The sequence below is a fragment of the Lepisosteus oculatus genome, chromosome 19, assembly GCF_040954835.1.
Source record: "Lepisosteus oculatus isolate fLepOcu1 chromosome 19, fLepOcu1.hap2, whole genome shotgun sequence".
In the NCBI taxonomy this organism is placed as follows: Eukaryota; Metazoa; Chordata; class Actinopteri; order Semionotiformes; family Lepisosteidae; genus Lepisosteus; species Lepisosteus oculatus.
In genome coordinates this window covers 5051493-5067199 of record NC_090714.1, presented here as the reverse complement: position 1 = coordinate 5067199, position 15707 = coordinate 5051493, and the positions used below count along the sequence as shown (strand labels likewise).

Below are 15707 nucleotides of genomic sequence, written 5' to 3'. Positions count from 1 at the left end.
CATTGACGTAGACCGAGAAACAGGTAAGCAAGGAGTTCACCACTGCAGGAGGAGGAAAGTTACAAATAGCTCAAACAAAGATTAGATGGTAACAGAAGCAGCACGTTTTGCATCCCCCCAGTTCCAAATTTTAAACCAGCCAGCTGGAAGAAGCTGTGGTATTAAAAAAAATTAGCAGGGACCACTGGCTCATGAGCAAATGCAGAAGTGAGGGGCTGGTCAAAGCAATAAACCAGAGAGCGAGAGACCGAATATTTCTAAAATCAAAGATGAAGAAAAAACCCCTTGCTAACATTTTACTGCCACATGAAAGACAGGTTAATATGCGTATTGGTCCTGGTGGACCTGAATGGAGTGGGCATCGTTCATCAATATCTGAAAACGTGCTGATGGATTACAAAGGTCTGATTAAGGGCGATTTATAAAACTTGGGTGATAGCTGGCCAAACATCAGGGAGGTAATTTAAACACAGGCCTTCTCTATTAGCCCAACGCAGCTGAGATGGCATGTTCTGCAGTTCTTTTGAATTTGAATAATGTGATATATTTCCTCCACAACCACTGGCACAACTCCTGTGGATTTTCCCTGTCTCTCCACCCTTCGAAACACGTAGGAAGACTGGAATTTTGACAGAGACACTGACAGCTCTACAACACTTTTGGCAAAGCTTCGTTTCCGTGGATAAGCCTTTTACATAATTCTTGTGGAGAGAATAATAAACTGCCCTTTGCAAACGCATTTTGAAAAAGCTAAATTCCAAATTGAGAAAAACCTAAACTTTTGGGTTTAAAGTCCCCAGCTGCCTTCTTGTTTTTAAAGCTAACCTTTGGCAAGAACTCCGTGAACCTGCAGCAATGTGATAGTTATGCATATCATTAGATAGCGCTGATAACCAGTGTCACCTACACAAGAACGCCTCTGTTGTTGGGCTTTTCATATGGAAATCACACTCCCTTTCTGCGGTCGAAAGCATTGAGCCTTTCATTTTCTGAATTGCTGCATAAAATGCAGACTGAAATACAAATTGAGATGGTTTTTAGGTCTATGGAGATGGGTGAAAAACCACCTTTTTTAACCTAAAATGACTAGAAAATTCACATTTGACTCATTTATTCTTTAATATCTCCAGGATATAAAACAGTATAGTATACAGTACGTGTACAGTACACACAATTCAATTCTCAAATTCCAGTACTCGGGAGAAGCTGAAGGGAATCACTGTGGGGTGTGCTCTAGAAACGACAGATTTCGATCTCAAAGGTAAAATACGACGCATCTTATCGCATCTTCTCTTTCCTAAAAAAATGGCCCAACAATCAGCCCTGAACTTCACTGTTACTACAAAACTGTACTTTTTTCACAAACCAATATTCTTATCAGTATTTTACTTAACAAGTTTTGAAAATTTCAAGATGTACAAAAACTAAGCAACAAAAACAGCAGCCAATGAGCAAAAAGGCCAAACTTGCTTATGCCTTTTTACAGTTTTCATGTTGAGAGAAGAAGACAAATTCTGCTATATAAATTGTAACAAAATGATTAGATGTATAAAACAATCAGGAAAAAGTACAAAGCTCAGTTTTTTGCATTTAAGGATATATACACTGAAAATAGCAATCCAGAGCACATTCATATTTATAGGGTCTTTGAACTTGAAGGACATTCTCTCCATCGGGACATTCTTTGCTGTGAATATTAGCAGATGTTGACTGGAACTTTTGAATATTATTCAAATAGCTAGAAATAATTAATAAAATAGAACACCCCAAAGTGGCAAATTTGTTACGGGCCCCACTAAACTCCCCGCTTTATGCAAGTCTCATGTCATGATTAATAAATGATCTCTAAAAGTTTTCTTTAAAATTCTTTCAAACAAATAATGGCGGGCTTCCAAACACTACGGTGTCCCGCATCGCCACCCATGAATAATTGACACTCCATGATGGTTTCAATTTGCTTTTTTCTTTGTTCACATTCTGAAATGTGTACGTTTGACAAGTCACGTTCCTCTGTCAGTTGGTCAGCTGCAGGTGTACGCGGCGCATTAGAAACACGTTTCTTTAGCAGACTTTGAACAGACAGTATAGTCGGGCCCACATGAAAGCTGACATCCTGGATGGGTTGCACTGGACACACCAAGGGCACATCAGATAAGCACCTGTAGCTCTTTATACAGAGACTATCCTGCAGGCTTCCTCTTTCTTTGCATGGACTTCTTGCATGAAAACTCACATACTGCTGTCAGAACTCAAACACTTTTGGTACGAGATACTATTTCAGTATAATACCTTGCTCTATATCAACTTTATCTAGCCATATATTCAAAATAATGAAAATAATGGGAAGAACAGGTGCAATCACCTTTCTAAGGCTTTGAGAAAATGTTGCGGTTTCAAATGGAATACAGCCTTAGTTGGTTTGCAGTAAATTTCTGTTGCTTTTCAAAAGATGGTCACTAAAAAAAGTAGAAAATAGAGGTTCTGAGTAATTTAGTGCTTTGTTGAATGCTAAAAAGTTTTCCTTTGTGCCAGCAACTAAAAATCCTGGGAGACATATTAACCAACCTGAAAACTACATATTGATACTACCAGCAGTTGCAGAAATTACCAGAGCAAGTGAAACCAACTATTCATCAGTTACGGATCAGAAATACATGAGGGTACTACAAAATGATACCTGGGCTTGTGTCTCCGTCCCTCTGCTGTATCTGGGGTCACAGCCTCCGTTTTTTTAGAATTCAGTCAAACCCCTTATGAAGGACAGAAACAGGAGAATAATCCTGTTAATAATACCTATGCAACAAAAAACCTACTGTTTCACAAATCCAAACTTGGGATAAATGAGCATTTTGTCTAGCTAAAAGGAGGATGTTAGCAAAATATACTGTAGAATCAAAAAAAGACCAATTCAAATTCAGCATTTTAGGTAGAGGTTGTATAAGTGTCCTACTTAGTTTACACTATATGAAAAATAAACTATTTCAAGTGATTTCTCTAATCCCTTAAATCTGCAACTAATGTATGTAGTTTCACAAGGCTTGTTAGCTTTATAATGTGAAGTTGTTCAGGAATACGAATCATGAATATAGCAGGATGCTTCAACATGAATTAGCTAGGCACAAGATCGCATAGTGTCTTACTGAAAGTACTCTAAAAAAATAATCAAAATGGGTCAATTTTCCCCTTGTAGCCATTCCTTGTGTGACCTTAAATATTTTGAGACTATTGGAAAATTTGAACAAAAACTGAGAAACATAAAAACACCACCAAAACAGAAACAAATAAAAACCAACAGCCAAAGAACAAAAATCTCAACCTCGCCTCTTTTAAAGATTTCTTGTTAAAATAAATTTGAAGTCTATTACAGAAGTATTCCAAACGATTGCATGACTAAGATTTACAATACTTTTATGCATACAATAAGTTTCTGATACAGCCAAACTTTCAAATGCAAGTTGAATCTCTATCAAATTGGACTTTGAAGAAAAACCGATAGTCCACAAAAATAATTTTGAATTCAACAGATACCAAAACGCTTTTTATACTGTTGCACTCTGTTACAAAGACTTCCCAAAAGAGCATTTCCAATTCAGAGCCTTTGTCTTTCATTGGCTGCTAAGTTGAAATGTTTAAATAGCTATTTTGATACCCATGCAATCTGTAGCTCATACTGACGTTTGAATCTGAAGTGACACATATTATTGACGATCCACTACAACAACTGTGCTTGTTAGCTGTGCTTTTGTTTTCTTTTTTCAAAAAGTCAGATAAGGGTCAGCTTACTAACATCTCTATTATCGATGCAGAACTGCAGATGGCAACAAACAAGCAGACAGCATCTCTGTTTCACCATGTTCACAGGACCTCCCTTCTCAAAACAACCTGCTACTTAACCCATTTTTGCTCCTCTACATTTCGCAGCTTCCTTTTTTAAAGGAGGTTTGTGTTTAAGGTAATATGAATATACATATACACTACTTCCTCATATGAACCTTATCCCAGCTGTGCTGGACTTATTTTTGTAGCAGTGCAATAGGATGGATCAATATAGATTACTCCCCAGTTCTGATCCCCATAGAATCTGCAATTTACCAGTCAACATACCAGCAGATCTCTGAAAGGAAGGAGGAAACTAGACAGGATAGAGAAAATCAGAGGTTAAATGGGGAGAACATGCAAACTCCACACAGAAGAAAAACTCAAAACCTAACCACGAACATCTATGCCTCCATCACCTGTTTGGAACATCTTTCTGGGGGTTGTCAACTTTGGCACACGGTTTCCAGGCCATTGCAAGTCTTTTCTCCAGATAATGTCTCAGTGTGATCTGCAGCTCCTAGGTCAATTAGGGCGGAGCGGTGGGCCCGTGGCTAAGGATCTGCGCCTGTGGCTGGAAGGTTACCAGCTCGTATCCCGCAGCCGGCACAGGAATCCTACTCCGTCGGGCCCCTGAGCAAGACCCTTAACCCCAATTGCTCCAGGGGCACCGTATAAATGGCTGACCCTGCGCTCTGACCCCAAGCTTCTCTCCCTGTCTGTGTCTCATGGAGAGCAAGCTGGGGTATGTGAAAAGACAAATTCCTAATACAAGAAATTGTATATGACTAATAAAGTGATCTTATCTTATTAAGCATTTAAGGGTCAATTGACCAACCCTGATCTGTACTTTGTACTTTAAAAAAAACAGACTAAGATGCAGAATTCTTTTTCAATTTAGGGCTTACAAAGTGTTCACAATTTTAGGAATGTGAAAAGCCCACACAGGCTGGATGTCCTCTCATTTATAACCACTGCTATGTTCTAAAAGAGAAATAATCTTGTCTCAATTCATGCATTTTCAGAGACTCCTGGTTAGCCGTAAAACAGTCAATTGTGGAATGAATGTGGTACTGTATCCCTGTGCTAGCCTTTTGAGCTGCTTCAACAATGGCTTCAGATTTATGAAAACGCTTGACTGGTATAAAATGCACCTTTGTTTTAATTATTTATTTTCGCTCCAAGGAAGTGTGCAGTGGAAGTCTGCTGTGGCTGGCACATAAAGCAAAGTTAAAATGATACACAAATGCAGTTGTTTGTGATCCCAGTCTGGTGTCCCCCCAACACAAAAGACACTTCTATTCATTTGGAGAAAAAAAAAATTCTGCAAGTGGGCTATTCCTCTGGGCCAGCAGTGCAGTCTGATATTTCTGGGAATGGAACAGTCTTGTTGTTGACCCACCTGCTTCTCTCCTCCTCAGCTGGATCTAGTCAGATTTCAGCAGCTGCATTCCCTGACAAAGCAGGTCTTTGTAATCCTCCCAAGGCGACATGGTGGATAAATACAACCTCGAGAGAGAGAGAGAGAAAAAAAAAGGGCGCCAACAGCTCGTGCTGGCTCTGAATGGGCTCACTTGCACCACATGTCTTTCACCATCGCCCGCTATGATTTACAGTAGCAAACGCTCCTATAAACGTGAAGCCTCAAGGAATGCTCTCGCAGAGCGGCAGGACAGTCGAGGCCGCCTTTCTGACCGCAGAGCAAAAACTGCAACCCGGCTGTGAAGAGCCAAATTGCCTCCGATACTTTCAAAGCAGGAAATAACGGATCAGTTTTAGTCCATGTTATTTTTTTATTTATTTTTTTGCTCAAGCAGAAAATGTTTGTGTATACAAAGGCTGAGCAAGAATTGCGAGGTATGGGGAGGTGGCACGAGTTGTGCCACCTGCATGCCTTTTTTGCTCGCAATTCGGAAATTAAATAATTCTTTAAAAGATTCTCTTCTGGTGCTTGTTACACTTGGGCACTTTCTACATGGAGTCAGCATGGTCTCTGCACATTTCTGTGGGAAAGACTTGCTGGTTATGCTTACCGGTGTCTCTAAACTATGTCTGAATTGACTGTATATGTGAGTGTATGTGTCTTCACCCAGGATGCGCTGTGCTTCTGGGAGAGGTTGTGGAGATCCGCAACCCTGGCTGGGATTAAATGTTTTTTGACTCATGGGTGGACGGATTAGCTCATGCACACATCAGTAGCTGTACAGCACGGACATCAACAGTCAACAGCACAGTGGTCTAGTGGTTAGCACTGCTGCCTCATGACTCTGGGGCCATATATGGGGTTATAATTCCAGGGGTGCGGTCTATGTGGAGTTCGTATGTTCTCCCTGCATTTGCATGGGTTTCCTCCGGGTGATCCAGTTTTCTCCTATAGTGGAAAGACATACTTGTAGGTTAATTGGCTTCTGGGGAAACTGACACTAGGTGTCAAAGGGTGCATTTCTGTGTCTGCCCTGTGATGGACTGGTGTCCAGTCCAAGGTGTTTCCCGCGTTGCACCAGTTACTTACTGGAATAGGTTTCTCCGCCACCCTGAACTGAAAAAAGGAGTTATAATATGGTTGGATGGATGGATAACTAATACCATTCTTTACTGTAATGACGATGCATATTGCTGACCTTGCTATTTTTTGCTAGAAAGCTACTCCAGTGGAGGGCAAGAGCTTAGTGATCAGTGATGTGTGTGCTTGTGCACATAAAGCAAACACCTCTGTCCAGAACAGGAAACACCAGCGATCAATATGACTAAATGTGCATTCATATGCATGAATTAATTGAGTATGTTGGAGATTTATTATTAATGCCAGGAATGACTTGTTAATGCAGAGACACAACGACCACACAGAGTTACAAACAAAAGACTTATTGAATATCAAACAGGATAAAGTGAAAAATTTGGAAATCAGCACTTTGACAAAGCATATTTCATTCAAATGTTTTTACTCTTCTTTATGAAGGTTATATGGGACAGAACTGGGAACCAACCCTAGTCTAGATGGTTTACATTACTCTCAGTGATGTGCCACAGTCAGTAACCGAGCACAGCTGCAGTAGGCTATTAAATTTTCCTTTAATACTACCCAATACCTGCCAACACAGCACCCCAAAACCAGCATTATACAACATATCTGTGCCTTAAAAATACATATATTCCAAAAAGTAAACTCTGCCAATGAGCACTTTTATGCATAGAAACATCTGACATTTGTTTTCTATTCATTTTCCTTTGGCATCGCACTGTGGTAGGACCTCCAATTTAGTAGCTGCTCTGTCTTATGCTAATAAGCCACCATCTCCATCATGAGACCAGGAAAGCCGCAAAAGAAACTCCCAGCATAACTCTGTGACCAGCTAAAAAGAGCACTCAGATTAACAGCAGCATAACACTTCACTGGGCCCATAAATTAAAAAACGCCGGCAGTGGAAAACGGAGCCGGCCACAAAGACGAAACGCCACCAGCTCCCTGTTTTTAATTAAAAATCCGGTTTGCATTGGCTTTGCCTTCCTATGGTGGTGACTGAAAGCAATGGTGCACCTGACAGAAGCTTTCATGCTTTAAGAAAGACTGTACTCCCTGACCCCACCGATAACTAAATCCATGACATTTCACACCAGTTTTCTCATTTGTGGATGAATGTTAGCTGACCTGTGGACTTCACTGGATGTTTAATGTACAACTCTGCGCCCCTTCTCCAACTGTGGGCTGCAAAGCAATGCAATTCAGTACGAGACAATCCAGACGGAGCCTAAGGGTAAACCGTACCCCAGGCACAAAGATTATCTGACAAAAACACCAACTGCTTTAAACACGGGGGAAACCTCTTCTGTAAAAGCAAGCACATGCAATGGAGATCAGTTATACTGTAAATACTGCACATTCCTACATGGTTAACAAACCAAGCAAGCTTTTAACAAGCAGACCGCTCTGCCGAGGCATCGCAAGAAACACGGCAGTTCTCAACAGGATTAGGAAAAGATTTTCTCTTGGACCTGTTTTGTTCTGCCGTTTTAAAAGTAGTGCAATGTATTTGTTGATCAGTTATGTCAACGTACTATGCTATATGACCGTTTTTGGAGTAACGTCATATCAGTGCAGCTTGTTCTTGATCATTTACTGCATGTCTACGAGCTGTGCTGGCAACTTAAATTCTCCCTTGGGGATTAACAAATTGTATCGTATCGTAAAATGCACTTCCACTACATTTCCAACTCAGAAATAAAAAATAGCTTGTGGATCTCTATACAGTAATCGAGTTGTGGTTCTGGCATCATTAACAGTCATATTTAATTCTGGAATATTTCTATGGGCTAAAGTAGTGTGCCTCATTGTTTATATGTTTTCAAAGAGGCCACAGGCCATATGCATATAATCTTCACCATCATGCTAAAATTGAAAATAAATCTTAGTAAGAATAATACAGGAATCTTCGATGGACAACACAACTGGACATGTTTGAGACACATAAAAAGCAACATTTTCAGTAATAAGGGTGGTTTGGAAAAAGAGTTATTCCGACAAAAATTAAAAACAATCAAAAGGTAGCAACAGCATTTAGAACAAAATATGAATAACTTTACAAGGATTTAAAGCGTAAGCCTTTGACAGATTTACTGAAGATATTTAAACTGCCCTTATTCCTCTCTTGGGTTGTCATTAAAAGACACTCTGGTAACAGCAGGGCGGCTTAATGCCATTTATGTGGCATTAAATCAGGCACTGCAATGATGGTAGTAATAAAAAATATAAAGAATGCAAAAACACTTAAAAAACAAGGTTACATTTCAGTAAAGTAGGAAAGTGTGCCTTTTTTCTTGAAGTCAATCCAACAAAACTCCAACAGCCTCTGAGAGGGCAGACATGCTGGAGGAGTGAGGTACTACAGCAGATATACAATGGGACCACGTAGTACAGGTCATTCGTGCTAAGCTAACACAAAGGGCATTAAAATCATCCAAAGGAACGAATGAATCAATTTAAAAGGAGATCACAGATGAACCAAAACAAAAACTAAAGCACAAAATCAGAATGCTAGCCCCAGTACCTCTCAGTGCTGGACATGTCTACATGTAAAGTACCTATATAATCAGAGGGCACCTGCTCAGATTATTGTCTCCAGTCTTTAAAAAAAGGCACTTAAAATGCTGGGGGTATAGTATTGGCAAGAAATCTTGTCGTGGACTTTCGTTCAGGGTAAGAGGAAGTCGCGTTTCCAAATTACTGGGATGGCGTCTTACTGTTTTTCCTAGTGTGCAGCAGCTGTTCTTCCAACATTCTGACAAATGCTCACCCTCACCAGGTTTGGCTCATCGCCGCTTCCTAAAGGACAAACAAACCACCAGGATCGACTGACCTGCAAGGTCACCTCAGGCTAAACCTCAGCCCTGTGCAACATGTGTGGGGTGGTCTTGGAAGACATGGTGCATCCCGCCAACACCCTAACTGAGCCTTTCCACAGCTGTTCGCCTGCGTCACGTTATTATTAGACGCTGCATGGGAGGGAAATAATTTTTTTACAAACAAGTCGGGGGGGGGAAAAAAATCAGGCAAAATTGCATTCCATCATCCACTTCAAGTGCGACAAGCTCCAGATTCCTGTACGAACTGCACGGATGAAGGAACATTTTCAATATTCATCTGAACGTCACTTACTGGCACAGCAGTTTTATTCAAAGTAAAGTGCAGAGTGTGACGCATGCAGCGCCTCTTGATGGTTTAAATGTGAGGATGTAGCTTAAAAAAGCCTGATTAAAGTGTCATGCAATGAGTCTGTATTTGCATGAAAACAGCTTAAGCACTCATGTACATTTCATGCCCTTGCAATATGAACACTGTGCTTACTGAAGAAGCTGTAGCTAATATAATAATGCCACAATTATTATACAATTTATAAAATATAATAATGCCCCAATAATATTTTTATAATAAAAGCTAAACAGGCTGGGTCTTGCTACCTTAGTGTTAAACTACTTAACGTACAAGGCTCAGAATTTTATCTCTAAGCATTGAAAATATGAGCCAAGAGGGGCTTTAAGAACACTTGTTAGCTGATACTGTCCTCACAGCAGCAAAGGATGAGAATGAAGGAACTGAGACCCCAGGCAGATTCCCTGACCTGCAGGAGGATCAAGACTTCCACAGACTCCACACTGACAATCGGACCACAGCTGCCTGACTGCAGGAATCCCAAAAGTTATCAATCTTCTGAGAGCAAAACACCTGCTTTAAACTTCTTCACCACCAGAAGTAACAGAATTGTAAATGGGACTTTTCCTGGTTGACATTCTGCTTCCCTAGTAGGGTTTTGGGTTAACAATAAACACCAGCATTACCCCCCACTTGCTTTATAATACCACATTTTATTATTTTAATATCCACATGCATTGTGATGCTATATACTGAATTACTGACATCTAGTTTTCAGAAAAGCATTACCTTGCAGCTGGCTAGCTTGAAGATACGCTTTATTTACATTCAGTTTATTTGTGTGTAATATTGCAAACAAAGTACAGAATTGTTACGCTACAGTATGTTTTGCTATGTCATGCTATTGTTAAATTAGCCTTTGGGGGACGCATAATTTATTAAACAGATATCTATTAGAATGTGTAAATGGTATTGCCCTCAGAAGATTGGTCCAATACATGGCTGTGGTGAGCTACTCCTGCAACCTAACCTGCCAGACAGAACGCAGAAAGCAGGAAACACCTTGGATGGGACGCCAATCCGTCACAGGGTGTACACACTGAAGAGAGAAACAATTTCATTTAATGCCAATCGTTTTGACGGCATGTAGGAAGACACTGTAGCACCTGGCTAAATGCCACATGACTACAATGAGAACACACAAACTACACACAGAAGGCACCCATGGCTGGAATCATACCTGGGACCAAACGGCTGTGAGGCAGCAACACTGACCACTTTACTACTGAGTCATCAATAAATGGTCTTCATATTCCAGGAATCCCAGCACATTTCTAGGTGTGGCTGCGAAACATTTAAGTCTTAACTACTCAGTTCTTAATTCTATCATTTAACTGTGATAAGATGGCATTACACATGACTAACAGGGAATACACTGCTTATATTTGTCTGTTCTCTCCCTCTCCTAAAAGAATACTCCACAGTTTAAAAGCTTTTTACCCTTTCATTTAAGTTTTCCCATTTGGATTTAACCTCTACATGATGTTAAACAGGGAACATAGAGATATAGATGTCACCATGGACTACCAAAGCACAAAATGAAAATGTGCACATCGCCGAAAAGTAATAAGCAATGACTCTAGAGTCATCAAATTTCAACACAGGCCAAATGCCCTTGCATTTGTAACCTTCTTACATTTATGGCTAATATCACTTATTTTATTGCATGAGTCCCCGATGAATTAACCATACTTTTTTGCGCATTGCTCACAAACATTTACATTTTAATGAAATCCCATACCTCTGAGCTGAAAATGAAAATAAAAACAAAACAGACTTCAAAAACGATGTTTCTGAACTGAGGGCAACCAAAGTGTTTGAACCCCGGGACAAGTTCTTTTTATTATGTTTCAGAAACCCTTACAGAGGTTCTCTGGAGGAAACAGGAAGTGACCTCCATACCCCAGACGCCCACTGACATGACCCTTCCCTGGAAGTGCCTCCTACCGCTGCACCCTAGGTCTATGACAAGCACCCATCCCCCTTCTCACAGATGTCCTCCATTGCCTTAATTTACTCAGGTGTCCCATGCCTAGTCTTTCAGAACTGAGCACCTCTGACATCACCTCGGCCCACCCAGCGCAGGGTTTCCCTGAAATTGGGTTAGCCCTAGAAAGCGGTGATACCAACAAAAGAACATTTCAACTTTTTGAACCACACATATCATGGCTTTTTCTAACAAGAGACGATCTTCGGCTACGGGAAGACAAGTCCTGATCTTTCTTCCGGAAGTCCGCATTGATCTGGGGGCGGGGCAGTGGCTCTCTGGCTAAGAACCTGCGCCTGTGGCTGGAAGGTTGCCGGTTCAAATCCCGCAGCTGGCAGAGGAATCCTACTCTTAAGGGCTCCTGAGCAAGGCCCTTAATCCCAGCTGCTCAATTGGCGCTGTACAATAGCTGACCCTGAGCTCTGACCCCAAGCTTCTCTCCGTCAGCGTGTCTCATGGAGAGCAAGCTGGGGTATGTGAAAAGAGACAAATTCCTAATGCAGAAATTGTATATGGCTAATAAAGAGATCTTATCTCTCATCTTATCTTATCTACAACGATGGCTACAATAGCACTGGGGTAAATCTTCAGTTCGATTGGTCAGGACATGGTGCCTGGACACTCTGATCAACCCTTGTCATCACTATATGTGCTTCAAGGCACCCAATTTTCACCCTACTCCCATGGGATCCATCACTATTATTCCTTCAAACAGGAGATGTTATTGCAGTATTACATTACAGAGGCGCTGCTGTACGAATACAAATTGCTTCTTGCTTGTCAAAGCTTTCCTGGGAATCATATTGCATTCCTTTGTTCTCAGGACGGATAAAGCATGTAAATTCTTACACTTTCCATAAAGAATGAAGTGCAGTCTAAAGGCATAATTTTTTTTTCCAGCACTCATCATTAAAAGGTTTTACTAAGAACAGAAGAAAGATTACAAACGAGAAAAGGACATCTGGCAATTCGTAGTTAACAGATCCAAAGATCTCACCCAGCGATTTCTTGAAAGAAGCCAAGATTTCATGTTCAACAACGTGGCTGGGAAGCTTGTTCCATACTCCCACAAGCCTTAGTGCAGAGAAGCAAGCACTGTTCTCAGACTTAAAAGTGCTCTCACTTAGTTAACACTTGTGATCTGTAGGAAACACCATTTCTTTTTGGTTCACACTTTTGCAATCAATTTAATTTTTTAACAGATTAAACAGAGATTCCTGCAATAGAAATGTCTTGAACAATCTGTTAACAGCTGCTTTCCATAAAAATGTACAAATATGTAAATTCTCATGACAGCATATTCAAATATTCACGTGACACTTTGCAACTTCAATATTTCACTTAAGGTAGAAAAGCTGTTAAATACGTGTGGTGGTAAACGTATAGGGTCACTTTTTTCTCGGGTATAAGCCTGGTAATGGGATAAATGATAAATATTCCCTTGACATAATTTAAACCACAATCTCTGATTAGGTTAAAAAGCCTTATGAAATTAATTTCAAAATTGGTTTCCTAAATTATTTGTGGTTGTCACCATAAATAAGCAAGCACAACAGTCATCAGTCATCTTGCTTTTATATTGTTTTAAAGCTTTCACATTTGGAAGTGATTTCTTTGGTGTTTTTGCTTTGGCACAGTAGGTACAAATTTAATTTAGCAATTTGACATTTTTGGAACAGTCCTTCCAAGAAAGCCACGTCATGCAAATATGGGCTTTGCACTTCATCTTAAAGGGTCTCCGGGAGGGAATTCCCCTTTAATACAGCACACAATTTAAAAGACTGACAGTGGTAGTCTAAAACACTGAAAAGATAACGCACTGCAGAATAGCCTTAGAAATTTGCATACACATTTGCACAGGTTCATGTTCCTACAAAAAAACAGTCTTCTTCAGTCCCCATCTTTTTCCGGGAGTCATCATCCATGAAGATGATTATATTCAGCTGTCTAAAAGGGGCACAAGTGCAAGTCACTTGGATAAAAATAATCAGAGCCATAATAACATCTGACACCCAATTAAAAGGCCTTTCTAAAATAAATTCCAACTCTTAATATTACTGAATTTTACAAGACGTATTACTAAAATCTGCAGCATTCTCACCTTTAAGCCACTCTTTTCTCAGAACTTCTAGAAGATGTGCTGTCAGAAAAACCTACAAAGAATGTTAAGTGTTAACATGACATTTAAATATAGGGCCTCACTTTGAAAAGAAAGTAAGAAAGGTCACTGCAGCCTAGTACATGAAGAATAATATCCTGTAGGTAACTTACCCATCCTATTGACAGCATTATTACCATCTTGTAGCCTTATATAATCTGATCCCAGAAGCTAAGCAAGACCGGGCTTGATCAGTGATGGAATAGCAAATCTCTCAACTCTGCGCTGCTTGTGCAAGAGGTTTGGGTGGACCTGATAGTGGCACTCTCTCTTCTAGACCAGAATTTGCAAATCAATGCCCCCCATATGGTGAGATGCGATCCCCTGGGTGAAGCCATAAATCAAGGAGACGGGTAAAGGTTTATTCCATGCTGAAAAGAAAAAGAGACGCAACGTTCCGGCCGTGGAGCCTTCTTCACACGTCAAGGTCTCCCTTAAGAACCACCCAAATCAAATGGCAAAGTGATTTCTGGTTTCTCACCCTGACCCGCTGGCCCTGACTTTTCTCCCTCGAGTGGTGGGGCTGTTGGCGTAGGGCGGCTGCCGCCCGTCACCCAGGTGGGTGGATGATGGTGGAAGTGGGTCCTCTCGTGTGCAAAGGATCCTTCGGGATGGAGAGCAAAGTGCTTTACACGTAGGAGGGTTCCCACTTCATCCAGCCCCCACCAAGGTGACGCACAGCAATAGCCCTACTACACAGTAGCTCAGATGGAGAAGTGACGATTGCCTCACTAATTAAATTAATCGTCAATCGGTGTGCAATTTCACACTAATTTGTAAACTACTTTGGCATATAAGATGCAATATACATCTTCTGTGTGTGTGTTGTAATTGTGGAATTCATTATGATATTCACAGACCTTAAAGTGAAAAAAGATACTGGGATTTAGAAGCCACATATGTCTTTATGGTGAACACAATTTTCATTAAACTTTCACAAACTATCTATAGTACATATTAATATCATAACATAAAACTATTTACAGCATATAATAATAGTTTAATAGAGGACAAACACCGTTCTTCAAAGAGAGGCCGATTTTAAAATTTCTGTTGCAAAATCATTCCTTTGTCACTACTGAGGTCAGCCTGGAAGGAAAACGTTGACTTCCACTCAGCTGTTTAAAAGATTTAAATGGGAGAAAAACTGTTAAATGTAAAAATCATGTGATCATTAATTACAACAAAGAGAATACAAAAAAAAAGGTTTGGACCTGTTAACTTTGTTGTTATGTTTATGGTACAATCCTTGTCAACAGCTCAAAGTGTCCTTAACCAATAAAGAAACTGATGGCTTTCAACATTTAACACTATTCCTGCAATGCATTCTATTTTTAGGTTTTGGTACTGCTCCTATTAGTTTATGCAATTACTTAGTTTTAGAGAAAATGTTGCACGTCATAAAAAGTTAAAGGCCTTTATTAAATTTCATGTTTTGAGAGAACTTCTACGGCTCTTTCTCAGTTATTGACATGGATTGCTTTAATCTCTCTAGAATTAATTCATTTCATCTTCAAGATCTGCTCATCTGGCATGAAGAGCATTGCAGTCCACACAAAATGTGCGAAACAGGCTAACTCATGCAGCCCTCCGAGTTACTTACGTGATTACTTGACATTAAAAATTGTGCAAAAGCACCACCTGATGCATATTGTCGTCTTGATAAAAGTGTACGGAGAAACACATTCCCCACTCATACACACACGTTAATGTTATGTTAAAATTGTACAATACACAAGTAAGACCTCATTTAGAATACTGCATTTGGGGCTCTACATTACAAAAAAGGTACTGCTGCTCTGGAATAAATACACAGAATAACCAGATATGTTCTCAGGTTTAAAGAAATGTTCTACTCTGGCTGGATGAAAGAAGTGAGCCCTTTTCAGTCTTGAACCAAGAAGACTATGGAGGAAACTGGTCCAAGAATTCACAATTCCCAAAGCCACCGACCACCCAGTGGTCTACAGTGAAACCCAAACCAGAGGACATAAGTGGAAACGTTATAAAAATCAATTTGAATCTGAGAACAGGGCTTG

General features: G+C 40.2%; 1 protein-coding gene across 5 annotated transcripts in view; it reads right to left on the bottom strand.

Moving 5' to 3' along the window:
* The window catches only part of lmf1 (lipase maturation factor 1), a 99688-nt gene that overhangs the window by 67177 nt on the left and 16804 nt on the right, over positions 1–15707 (bottom strand). Inside the window, exons 1-2 of one of the 5 annotated variants that reach the window (XM_069180723.1) lie at positions 5219–5514; positions 2678–2750 (exon numbers count right to left, since the gene is read on the bottom strand). The exons of the other annotated variants lie outside the window; for them this stretch is intronic. The gene's annotated coding sequence lies outside the window, so the exon portion shown is untranslated. Of the gene's footprint in view, positions 1–2677; positions 2751–5218; positions 5515–15707 lie in introns of those variants that run through there. 5 annotated transcript variants of the gene reach the window in all.